The sequence below is a fragment of the Equus caballus genome, chromosome 8, assembly GCF_041296265.1.
Source record: "Equus caballus isolate H_3958 breed thoroughbred chromosome 8, TB-T2T, whole genome shotgun sequence".
Taxonomy (NCBI): Eukaryota; Metazoa; Chordata; class Mammalia; order Perissodactyla; family Equidae; genus Equus; species Equus caballus.
In genome coordinates, this window is record NC_091691.1 from 9,705,211 (window position 1) to 9,719,094 (window position 13,884).

The following is a 13,884-nucleotide window of genomic DNA, read 5'->3' on the forward strand; positions in this document are numbered from 1 at the left end:
AAAAATATACTCATAAGGAAGTTCTGTGTAGGTAACATCAGATAAACTTTCATTGTATTTAACAAGTAATTTCCCGACATTTAGCTAATTTTGACAGTGCAGCCAGGCTATCAGCTTCATCTGGAACCTGACCAAGTGATAAGGAGTGCAGATCTGAGTAACTGATAAAGCTTTAAGACATCTTGAGAGACCGGATGGAATGGCCATTACCAACCAGCACTGACCAGCAATAATTATATAGGCTATTTGCCATGTAGTTGCAGACAGCTATACATACTCAACTTCATCAAAGAAAATGAGCTTAGCAACCAAAAGCTGTTATTTTCAGCTTTTCCATCAGAAGTCATGGGCACACAGATGAGGATGCGTACAGAATAAGAGAAGATTTTGGAGTCCAAAGTTTTCTGTCAGAGGTAACAGAGGAGAAGTGCTCCTTCCTAGTCTTTTGGCACAAACAACTGGTTTGACAAGTGAAAAATTCCTTAAGGTTGGCTATGTAGGCTAAAGAATGGTTAGTTTGATTCTGATCTTTTTTTTTTTGAGTAAAATTAGCCCTGAGCTAACTACTGCCAGTCCTCCTCTTTTTGCTGAGGAAGACTGGCCCTGAGCTAACGTCCGTGCCCATCTTCCTCTACTTTATACGTGGGACGTCTACCACAGCATGGCATGCCAAGTGGTGCCATGTCCGCACCTGGGATCTGAACCAGCAAACCCTGGGCCACCGAAGTGGAACATGCACACTTAACTGCTGGGCTACCGGGCCAGCCCTTGATTTTAATCTTTAAAAAAAATCAGTAAAAGCGGTTATGTGTACAGGGTTCTAAAGATGCAAATGACGTCACAACTGATGGAGTAGATGCCAGATTGTTTTCCAAGATGATCCCAGGTCCCAACCCTCTACACCCCATTCCTGCCCAGGTCCTGACACACAGAATTGCAGAGACAGCTTCTCAAACTTTTAGGATTCACAGAAGGCCGCTGTGGTTTCCACGGAAGGATGTGGTTTTGATGCATCTTCCTGGCCACAAAAGAGCATCTGGCATGGAGCATATTCTGTTTGAAGAGTAAGTTGCATACAATGGCTTTTTTCTTTGAAAATTTGTAATGAAAGAATTCTTTTGAAAGAAAACCCACATGCAATAACATTTGTATAATGCTTTCCATAAATCATGAAAAACCTGTTTTTATATGTATACCGATTTGGATATTCTTGTTAAAATAATGCATGCAGAAACACATATACATATGTATCCTTCAACTTCCAAAAAGGTTTGAGAAGCTCTAAATAAAAGTACAGAATAAAACCCATAAAAACAAAAATGAGTCAAGAAATGAGGAAGGAAAGGAAGAAAGTGAGTGAGTTTCTTGCACGGGAGGGTTGCATCCCAGTGTGGGCTAGGACTGGTCACACAGCTCCTGCCACAGCCCCCTCCCCAGGGCCCCTCCAAGCAGGGGTGGTCTGGGGCACCGAGCGTGGCCTGGCACTCTTCTCACTGACACTCTCGAGTCCACACCAGCGACAGGCGGTGTTCACTCCCCACACCCAGAGACTTGGCCTGAGGCCCACACCCTGCTCCTTCCCCAGGCTTCCACCAAACGCCAGGCATCAAGGACAGCTACAGCGACTCCGCCCACACAGAGGGCCAGAGCCCTTAATGTTGCTCGGTTATATTTTTTCATCTTTTACTTTTGGGATGACTTTCAGCAAGCACACCTGGGGAGTCCCTGAAGCACTGAGACCTCAGACTGGTTACTAACCCAGGGAGGAAGTCTCCCCCCAGCCAAGTTCCGCTGGGCCCGGGAGTGCACCAGGCGCTGGACGGTTGCTAGGAGCTGGAGGATCGAAAGGTTAGTGAACATTTCCCACTCACTACTTTGCGGATTTTCTATTCTGGCTTTTTCCTCTCTCCCTTGCTGTGCTCCGAACTCCAGGCAAAGGATTTTATGTTTATGGTAGAAGGAACTGATAAAGAGAAATGGTGGGACTGAGGGGGCTTTCCGTTAACGAGACTCATAAACTTTAATGGTTTATTACCCTGAAAGACATCCAATTACCACAGCTCTAATATCTTGCCAATCTTGTATTAAAAAGTTTTTTTAAAGGGCAAAATGCCAATGAATAATATCTCCACTTTCCATTTTCTGAAAATTAAGCTGAACCTTAAAATCATATCATGAAAGTAAAATTTTTAATTCATCAGGATTAGAATAAGGTTAACAAATATTTCTCTACTTTCATTTTCCAGATAAGCTTAGAACTCCTCTTTCAGAGCATCATATCATAGAATAATTTGCCAACAAGAACATTCAGCATAACTTAAGGAAACATCCAGGATATTCCAAAATTCTTTTTTATTTTTATTTTTATTTCTTTTGAGGAAAATTAGCCCTGAGCTAACATCCACCACCAATCCTCCTCTTTTTCTGAGGAAGATTGGCCCTGAGCTAACATCCGTGCCCATCTTCCTCCACTTTATGTGTGGGACGCCTACCACAGCATGGCTTGCCAAGCGGTGCCATGTCTGCACCCGGGATCTGAACTGGTGAACCCCGGGCCGCTGAAGCAGAACGTGCGCACTTAACCACTGCGCCACCGTGCCGGCCCCCAGATTACACTTTTAACACAGTAAACTGGTCAGCCTATAGAATTAGCATCCCCAAATAACACCTAACAGAGAACTGTTTCTCATTTTGAAGATACTATTTTTAAACATTCCATGTTTATAATTACAAACATCCTGGCTCCTTAAAGAGGGAAAACAAAAATAAACATTTTAGGGTGGGAAAAGTTTCACTGTGCTTCTGTCTTTTCAAACCAGATGTCATGAAACTAGGTTTCATTTTCCACTAAGATGGAGCTTTGAGTGGAAGAAAACAGGTTCTTGTATATACTCTTCTTAAAACCAACTGTGCAAAAAATAAGTACATTTTCTATTTGCAAATAATATATAAAATTACAGAGAAGAAAGGAAAAATCACCCCAAATCCCATCATCACTTAGATAAAACTACTTTTACCATTTGCTGAATATTCTTTCCTTTTTGGTTTTTTTTTGAGGAAGATTAGCCCTGAGCTAACATCTGCTGCTGCCAATCCTCCTCCTTTTGCTGAGGAAGACTGGCCCTGAGCTAACATCCGGGCCCATCTTCCTCTACTTTATATGTGAGACGCCCACCACAGCATGGCTTGCCAAGTGGTGCCATGTCTGCACCCGGGATCCGACCAGTGAACCCCAGGCCGCCGAAGCGGAACGTGTGCACTTAACCGCTGAGCCACCGGGCTGCCCCCTCAAGTATTTTTTTTATTGTGGTAAAATACACATAACATAAAATTTACCATTTTAATCATTGTAATAAGTTGGAATAAATGTACAACTCAGAGGCACTAAGTACATGCACAATGCTGTGCAACTGTCACCACTACGCATTTCTAGAATTTTTTCATCACCCCAAAGAGAAACTCTGTACCCATTTGTTATGGGTTGAATTGTGTCCCTCAAGAGATGGTGACATGCTAACCCCAGTACCTCAGAACGTGACCTTCTTTGGACACAGAGTCTTTACAGAGGTAATGAGGTTACGACAAGGTCCTCAGGGTGGGATCTCATCCAATATGACTGTCTTTCAAAGGGAAATTTGGACGCAAACACACACACGCACAGAAGGAAAAGCCCTGTGAAGATGAGGCCTGGAGCATGCTCTACAAGTTGAGAAACACCGCAGACTGCCATCAGCCACCAGAAGCCAGGGAGAGGCACAGAAGGGTTCCCCTACGGCTTTCAGAGGGAGCATGGCCCTGCCAATACCTTGAGTTTGGACTTCTGGCCTCCAGACAGAGACAAATAATTTGTGTTTTTTCAGCCACCCAGTTTGTGGTATTTGTCGTGGCAGCCCTAGGAAATGAAGACACCATTCAACAGTAACTCTGCTGCCCCCACTCTGACCCCTGGTAACCTACATCCTACTTTCTGTCACTATGAATTTGCCATTCTAGGCACCTCATATAAGTAGAATTACAGCATTTGTCCTTTCGTGTCTGCCTTATTTCACTTAGCATGTTTCCAAGGACCATCTATGTTGCAGCATGCATCAACATTTCACCCCTTTTGATGGATAACATTCCATTTACATATACACCACATTTTGTTGATCCATTCCTCTGATGATGGACACTAGGGTTGTTTCTACCTTTTGGCTACCGTGAATAATGCTGCTATGAACACTCGTGTACAAACATCTGTCTGACTCTCTGCTTCCAATTCTTTTGGGTGTGCACCTAGGAGTGGAATTACTAGGTATGACGTGCAATTGATGACTCTATTATGAGCTGTCCTTTGGGGTCATGCCTAAGAATTACCGCCTAACCGAGTCAAAAAGACTCTCCCACTATGTTTTCTTCTATAGTTAGCACTTACATTTAGGCCTATGAATGATTCATGGGGAATTAATTGTAGTATATGGTGTTAAGGGTCTAAGTTCTTCTTTCTCTCCTTTTTTCTTGCATATGGATATCCCATTGGTCCTCCACCATATATGCTGGAAAGACTAGCTTTTCCCCACTGCATTCCCTTGTCAACTTTGTCAAAACACTGTGTTTTGGCCAACGTGGAGTAACAGTGATCACAGGTACCATCTTGCCTGAAACCAGGGAACAGACAAAATATATGAAAAAATAGTTTTCAGGACACTAGCTATAAGGCAATAAAGATCAGTGACCCTGAGAGACAGGAAACAAATGAAGTGAGCTCTCCAACAGTCCTGGCTCACTACCTTGATAGTTTCCAGGACGTGGTCCAGGTAGGGGGAACCCAGTAGAGTCTGGTGGACTCAAGTTGAGGAGATGTAGCTGAGGATGTGGGAAGAACAAGATGGCTAGCTTGCAGGAGAGAATACGAGAAGAGAGAGCTGCACAGAGAGAGCTCTGAGGACCTGCAGACAGTCAGCCGTGAGTATTCAGCTGAGTAATGATCAACACATGCATGTGAAGAAGCTACCTTAGGCCTGTGATCACTCAGGATGAAGAACAAGGCCTGTTTCCACCAGCCAGCCAGAGTCACGAGGCACTGGGTAAACAAAAGCATCTTGCCTCAGTAGTGGGCAAGAATTAGCTCAAGGCTGACCAGTGCTCTGGTCCTGCCTAACAAAGCAAGACCCAAAAGGACCAAACTGCTCCCAAGTAATTTAACTGTGTCCCAGGACAAAGCTCCAGAATATGTTAGGAACACAAAGATATTCAGGACCCCAAAAGGTAAAACTGTCTGGCATCCAGCAAAAACAGCTAGGCATGCTAAATTATGTGAAATTATGACCTATAATGGGAAGCAAATCATCCCGTCTTCTTTCCATTCAGTCTTTCAACATTAAGATTTGATTGTAGGTTTTTTGAAGATGCCCTTATTAAGTTGAGGAAATTCTCTTCCATTCCTAATTTGTTGATTTTTATCAAACACGAGTGTTGGATTTTGTCAAATGATTTTTCCCTATCTAAGATGATCATATTTTTCCCCTTAATTCTATTAACATGGTGATTCATGTTAATTTTTTAATAATAGCTTTATTGAGATATAATTCACATACGCAATTCACCCATTTAAAGAATATAATTCAATAGTTGCTAGTATATTCACAGAGTTGTGCAACCATCACAATTTTGGGACATTTTCATCACCCAAAAAGAAACCCTATACCCATGAGCATTCACGCCCTTTTCCCCAAGCCCTGGGCAGCCACCAATCTATTTTCTATCTATATGGATTTGCCTACTCTGGACATTCAAATAAATGCAATCATACAATATGTGGTCCTTTGTGACTGGTTTCTTTCATTTAGCATAATGTTTTCAAGGCTCACCCATGTATCAGCACTCCATTTCTTTTTATTGCAGAATAATCCCATTGCATGGATTTTATTTTCTTTATCCACTCACCAGTTGACGGACATTTTATTTCTGCTTTTTAACTATCGTGACTAGTGATGTTATGAACATTTGTATACATGTTTTTATGCATACATTTTAATTTCTCTTGGGAATTATATCCAGGAGTGAAACTGCCAGTCATATACTAACACTACGGTTAACATTTTGAGGAAATGACAGACTGTGTTCCAAAGTGGTCGTGCCATTTTACATTCTCACCAGCAGTGTATGGGGATTCCAATTTCTCCACATCCTCACCACCACTTGTTATTATGTTGTTTTGATTATAGCCTTTCAAGTGGGTGTGAAGTAACACTGTAGTTTTCATTTACATTTTCCCTGATGGCTAATGATATGGAGCATCTTTTAATATGCTTATTGGTCATTTACATATCCCTTGGAGAAATGTCTATTGAGATCCTTGGCCCATTTTTTATTTGTGTTGTATTATTATTGAATTGTAGGAGTACTTTATTTATTCTAGATACAAACCCTTTATCAAATATATGACATAGAAGTAGTTTTTCCAACTCTGCAGGTTATCTTTTATTTCTTGATGGTCTTTTGAAGCACAGAAGTTTTAATTTAGATTAAGTTCAAAGTATTTTTTTTTTCTTCTGAGGAAGATTAGCCCTGAGCTAACTACCACCACCAATCCTCCTCTTTTTGCTGAGGAAGATTGGCCCTGAGCTAACATCTGTGCCCATCCTCCTCTATTTTTTATATGTGGGACACCCGCCACAGCATGGCTTGGTAAGGAGTGCATAGGTCCGACCCTGGGATCCAAACTGGCAAACCCCAGGCCACGGAGGTGGAGTGCGCAAACTTAACTGCTACACCATCGAGCTGGCCCTTCAATGTACTTTTTTCTTTTGTTGCTTGTGCTTTTGGTATCGTATCTAAGAAACCACTGCTTAATCCAAGGTCACAATGATTTTATGCCTATGTTTTCTTCTAAGTTTTATCTAACATTTAGGTCTTTAATCCATTTTTAGTTAATTTTTGTACATAATAGGGAGTTCAAATTCATTCTTTTGCGTCCTTATCTTGGTCCCCTTGTTGAAAATCAATTGACCACAGATGTATGGGTTTATTTCTGGTCTCTCAATTATATTCCGTTAGTCTATATAATGGAAAAGCCTCAGTTTTTTCCTTCCTACATAGGGGAAAAATCCAGTTCTTCCCTACTGTGTTTCTCTCCTGTGAGTCTCCTTTACCATTCATGTAAAACACTTCACTTCTGACACTTCTGGTCACCAAATGTGTGGAGTCTTCCTCACAATGACAAGCAAGTCTCTGACACGAGCTGGGTGTCCTACAATTTAACTCCTTTTTTAAAGATTTTATTTTTCCTTTTTCTCCCCAAAGCCCCCCGGTACATAGTTGTGTATTTTTAGTTGTGGGTCCTTCTAGTTGCGGCATGTGGGACGCCGCCTTAGCGTGGCTTGATGAGCAGTGCCATGTCCGCACACAGGATCCGAACCTGCGAAACCCCGGGCCGTCGAAGCGGAGCGCGCGAACTTAACCACTCGGCCCGGCCACTTAACTCAATTCTGACACTAACCATCTGGAGACAGTATCAGGTCCCACAGTAAGGGCTCAGTCCCCCCAGACCGTTCCTCTATTCAGATGCCAGTCACAAGCTCAGGTTATCACCTGTGCTTCTGACCCACCAGTTACAGACTGGAGGTTCCAACAACCCCCTCCTCAGGTTTGCTTAATTTGCTAGAGCAGCTCAGAGGACTCAGGGAAACACTTACTTACATTTAACAGTTTATTAAAGAATATATAAAGGATACAGATGAACAGCCAGATGAAGAGACACATAAGGCCAGGTCAGGAAGGGTCCTGAGCGTAGGAGCTTCTGTCCCCATGAAGTCGGGGTGCGTCACCTCCCTGGTGTGTATGTGTTGGCCAGCCTGGAAGCTCTCTGAGCCCTGTACTTTTGGGGTTTCACAGAGGCTTCATCACGTAGGTGTGACTGATCATTAACTCCATTTTCAGCTCTTCTCTGGTCTCAAGAGAACCGGGGGCAGGGCTGAAAGGTCCTAGCTTCTAACCATGGCTTGTCTTTCCAGTGATCAGCCCTCATCTAGGAGCCATCCAGGAGCCCATCCGGAGCTGCCTCATTAGAACAAAAGACACTCCTATCACCCAGAAAATTACAGTCAGGAGCCTTGTGTTAGGAACCAGGGCTAAAGACCAAACATTAGAATAAAAGGCAATCCTGTGCTCTTATCACCCAGGAAATCACAAGGCTTTTAGGAACTTCCTGCCAGGAACCAAAAGCAGAGACCAATATATACATATTTTTCTATTATCTCAGTCTATATGTCTATCTTTTTTTTTTTTCCTTTTTCTCCCCAAAGCCCTCCAGTTCATAGTTGTATATTCTTTGTTGTGGGTCCTTCTAGTTGTGGCATGTGGGACGCTGCCTCAGCGTGGTTTGATGAGCAGTGCCATGTCCGCGCCCAGGATTCGAACCAACGAAACACTGGGCCGCCTGCAGGGGAGCACATGAACTTAACCACTCGGCCACAGGGCCAGCCCCTATATGTCTATCTTTTTGACAATAACACATTGCTTTGATTACTGTAGCTTTGCAGTAAGTTTTGAAATCAGGATATGTGAATCCTCCCAACATTGTTCCTTTTAAGGATTGTTTTGGCTATTCCGGATCCCTCGAATTTCCATATGAATTTTAGATCAGCTTGTCAATTCCTGTAGAGAAGCCAGTTGGGATTTTGATAGAAACTGAATGGAATCTGTAGACCAGTTTACAGAGTACCGCCATCTTAAAAATATTAAGTCTTCTGATCCACAAACATAGAATCTTTCCATATATTTAGGTCTTCCTTTAACAATTCAATACAAGAAAAAAAAAGTATGGAGGTTCCTCAAAAAATTAAAAATAGAACTAACCGTATCATCCAGCAATCCCACTTCTGGGTATATATCCGAAGGAAATGAACTCACTATGGCGGAGAGCTGTCTGCACCCTCACGTTCACTGCAGCATTATTTACAATAGCCAAGACATGGAAACAACCTTAGTGTCCATCAGCAGATGAACAGATAAACAAAATGGGGCGTGTGTGTGTCTATATATGTACATATGTATGTATGTATGTATCTATGTATACACACAATGGAATACTATCCGGCCATAAAAAAGAAGGACATTCTGCCATTTGTGACAACATAGATAGACCTCGAGGGCATAATGCTAAGTGAACTAAGTCAGACAAGAGAAAGACAAATATTGTCTGATCTCACTTACATGTGGAATTTAAAAAAAAAACCCAAAACAAAAAAACCAAACTCATAGAAAAAGAGATCAGACTTGTGGTTACCAGAGGTGGGGTGTAGAAGGGGAGCACGTTGGGTGAAGGTGGTCACGAGGTACAAACTATCAGTTACAAGTCAGATGAGTACTAGGGACAGAACGCACAGCATGACAACAGAGACAGCACTGTGGATGGTACATTTGAAAGCTGTTAAGAGAACAGATCCCAAAAGTTCTTATCACAAGGAAAAACAATTTTTTTTCTTTCTTTTTCTGGTATCTATATGAGATGATGGATGTTAACTAAACGTACTGTGGTAGTCATTTTGCAATATATGTAAGTCAAGTCATTATGCTGCACACCTGAAACTTCCATAGTGCTGTATGTCAATTACATCGCAGTAAAACTGAAAGAAAAATTTTTAAAAAATCAAAGCAAACTAGAAAATAAATTTAATCATTCCAGTTCCCCTCCTTAAAAAAAAGGTCTCTTATTTTAAAAAATCCACAAACTATGAAAGAAATTTAACATCATAAAAATAAAAAAACTTCCACATAGGGAAAAAAACACCCACCAAAAGCCAACTCAAAACACAACTGACAAAAAGGGGTAAATATCTGTGACTCATATCACAAAGGACTATTCTCTAATATATAAGACCAGCAACTTAATAGAAAACTAACCAAAGGATAAAACTAAAATAATATCCTTTTGGTAAAAATCCCAAAACTTGGTAACACATTTTGTTGGCAAGGCTGAGGGGAAATAGTCACTCTCATACCTCAGTGGTAAGAGTGGAAACTGGCACAATCCCTGTTGATGGCAATTTGTTAATACTCTTCAAAATTAAACACGTACCTCTCATTGTACCCAGCAATTCTAATTCTTGGAGTTCATCCTACAGATATATTGCACACATGTTAAATGGTTTTGCCTTGCAGCATTGTTTGTAACAGCAAAATGGTAAAAAAAAATCTTAATGTCCATTAGAAGGAAGGTAGTTACATAATAAATTATGGACCCAATGGATATACTCTGGGGCTGTTAGTGAAAAAAAAAAAACTTTTCTAAAACAAATAAAATAACCCCCAAAACCATACAAAGTGGCTGCCTTTTATGTACTGATATGTAAAGGTCTCTGAGATATCATAAATGAAGAAAATAAAGTATGGGACAGTGTATAGAAGAGGCATAAATCTGTGTAAAAGGGGGAAGAGGAAAAATTTGCATTTCTACTTGGATCTATATGCATTAAACAAAATCTCCACAGCATACACAACCAACTAATGACAGCTGTCTGAGGTGGGACCTAGGCAGCACAAGAACAGACTCCTGGAAATGGAACTGCTAGGTCGATGGATAAATGCATACGTCATTTTGTTAGATATTGCCACATTCCCCTACATAAGGGCTGTACCATTTTACACTACCACCAGTTAGGTATGAGTGTGCCTGTTTCTCCACATCTCCAACAGTCTTGCAAGATTTTTAGCTAAGCTGTTAAGTAAAAAATGATACCATAGTGTGGTTTTATGTTTTTAAATTCAGCTTTGTTGGGGTGTAATTCACATCAAGGTGCACAGTCTGATGAGTTTTGACAAACATATATTTGTGTAACACCACCACAACCAAACTATAGAACTTTTTCATCATCCAAACAATTCCTTCATGTCCCATTCCACCATCCCTACTCCCTGACCACCACTAACCTGATTTCCGTCCCTACGGTTCTGCCTTTTCCAGAATGTCATATAATGTAATCGGAGTATGAAGCCTTGTGTCTGGATTCTTTCACTTAGCATAATATTGGCATCAATAAGTTTGCTCCCTTTTGCTGCTGAGGTGCACTTCATTGCATCATACCACAGTGTGGTTTTGATTTGAATTTCACTTATTATGAGTGGGGTTGAATATCTTTAAATATGTTCAAATGCCATTAGACTTTCCTTCCTGTGCACTGAATGTTCAAGTTTCTGTCCAGTCTTTTTTTGGGTTTTTGATCTTTCTTCTCATTTTTTGAGAGCTCCTTGTATATTAACGAGCTTAGCCTCTTGTGACATAGGTTACAAATATTATTTCTCAGTTTGCTATTGACTTTACAGTACTTCTGGTATGCAAACAGTCTTTAATTTTTATGTAGTCAATTATCAATCTTTACTTTAATAGTTAGATCGAGTAAGAGTGAGAAAGGCTTTTGACGGTACCAGGTTATAAAGGAATTCATCTGTTTTTTTCTTCTAGCTCTTGCATGCTTTCACTTTTTACATTATATGCTGGCCTATTTGAATTTATTTTGGTGTGCAGTGTGAGGTTTAGATAACAATATTATCTTTTTCCAAAGTGCTATCCAATGATCTTAACTCATTAAAAAGTCCATCTTTTCCCCAGTCATTCCAATATAGCAAATCTCCCTAAGTATGTAAGCCTATTTTTGGAGTTTCTATTCTGTGCCACTGATTTGTCTATAGCGTCACTCCAGCACTCTCTCCTCATTGTAGAGGTCTTAGAGTGTGTTTCAATGTTTGGCGGGGCGAGGCACACCCCACTTACTGTTCTCCTTTTTCAGGGATTTCGTGACTGTTCTTGCTTGTTTATTTTTCCATATAAATTTTATAATTAATATTTCTGTCTCCTGGAAAAAAGTTGATATTTTTATTGGCATTGTGTTTATTTTTTAATATGGGGAGAAACTGACATCTTTGTGATACTGCAACATTCTTTTCAAGAACATAGACTACCTTTCCATTTGTTAAAGTCTACATTTGTGTATTTCAGGAATGTCATAAAGTTATCTTCATATAACTTTTAAACATTCGCATTAACTTCATCCTTCGGTATTTTTTTTATCACTATCGAAAATGAGGATTTTGTTCCATTGCTTGTTCTAGGCGGTCACTGTTTGTATTTACGTGAAAGGTACAGATTTTTACGTGTTAATTTGAAGAAAACACACTTTCAGCTTATAGTAATTTGATTTCAAACTAGATTAAAAAGTGTTGGATTCAAAAGGATTTTACATTTGAGTTCAAGCAATTTCAGAATGTCACTCTCATTCTCTGCAGAAAGTACTCACGTCACAGAATCCATCCGCACTAACTGCACATTCTATTAACAATCTCAGGAAGAAGCAAAGGACAAAATAAACCTAAAAGTTACAACCAGACATCTTTTCCTCAAGATGGTCTTTTGAGGTTACGATTAATGCAAACAGAGGAGAATGTTTCCATCAGTATCTGTTTGGAGAAAGATGTTAGAAGTGCGCATGCTAATACTGTCACTTTTTAAAACCGTGAAATGGTCTTAAACTTAGTGGAGAGAAAGAAGCACTCAGGATTTCTCCCATGTGACAGAGATACTAATACAGATATTGGAATTAAGATTTGTCTTAAGATAAGCTAATAGAGAATGCTTAAAAGTTATACTAACATTTAATTTAAAAACATCTTCACCTATTATACTAGACCCACTGTAGAACAGCCACAGAAATGCGGACTTATCATTCCAACGGAAAGAATCCTACCACATGAAACAATAAAGATGTGTCGTATAAGTTCACTGTTCACATGCAGCAACCATTTTACTAGGTATCCATTTTTACAAGGCAGAACATGTTTTCAATGGCTATGATTTTTTATTATTATCAACAATAAAAGACTATATAGTTTTTTTCCTCTTCCCCCACCCTGTTTTGTTTTTAACTTTATAGGTGTGCCATCAAGGTAGTATAGTGTTGCAATACAGGCCCAATAATATTTATTGATTGCTTCCTAACTAATTTAATGACAAATCTTTTAAAATTTGATGCTGTTTCAAAATAGTATATATTCTGGAAGCTCTCTTCTGCCACCATTTAACCTTATGAGAAGTGAATTGTAAGAAACATTAGAGAAACTAGAAAATTTATTTGAGTGGCAAGGAAAAGAGAACTCAAAAGTCACTGTACTACTCTAGTTTACCAGAATATTCCCTCTAGCACCAAGTCTTATCTCTAATAGATAAGTAAGAGGATTCTACACGAGTGAAAACAGAAAATGCAATTACATTTTATTGCAAGAAATTTGGAAAACGTATTTTTAACAAAGTTAGCTATTCAAAAGTGTTACCTTAGGCTGTCTCTTAATAGCTCCTTTTCACAAGTGTGAAATTTAATGAAGGCAACAGCATTTACAAGCAAGACCAAAATGGTATCTTAATTACTAGCTGCATTTTCTTAGGCTACAAGAGATTAAATGGAAAGAGAAATTAGTTTTACAAATGGCATCATACATCTTTATGTTACCCACCCCCCTATCAAGTCACAGATGGTTATGTATCTCGAACTTCCTAATATTATAGGCAATTTTCTTTTTCTTGGGCACACCCAAATCCATCACTACTCTAGATTATATATTACTTTTGAATCATTTACAACGACTGAGGGTGTTTATCATAAAGATTTAACATTTACTGACCACACAAAATGACCTTTTCTCTTATTGGGCTTTACATGAACATGAAATTTAAGACTTGTTGAAACTACTGGCCTTGTCAGTTTGCAGTGTACTCAGTACATAACAGTTTGGAGGAATACCTTGACCTGACCTAACTAACTCTAATAAAGGGTTCCTGGCCCAGTTACTACTGACTGCCAACTCTAACAGCCAAAGCCCGGGATGAAGCCATGGCTAACATTACTGCTGCCT

The 13,884-nt window shown here is 39.9% G+C and overlaps 2 long non-coding RNA genes across 2 annotated transcripts in view; one reads left to right on the forward strand and one right to left on the reverse strand.

Annotated features, from left to right (window-relative positions):
- Positions 1-13,884, reverse strand: part of LOC111774821 (uncharacterized) — a 56,253-nt gene that overhangs the window by 12,778 nt on the left and 29,591 nt on the right. The window lies entirely within an intron of this gene.
- LOC138915157 (uncharacterized) overlaps positions 1,573-13,884 on the forward strand; it is a 35,191-nt gene continuing 22,879 nt past the window's right edge. The window contains exon 1 of the long non-coding RNA XR_011420742.1: positions 1,573-1,848. This is a non-coding gene — a long non-coding RNA (uncharacterized lncRNA). The remainder of the gene's footprint in view (positions 1,849-13,884) is intronic.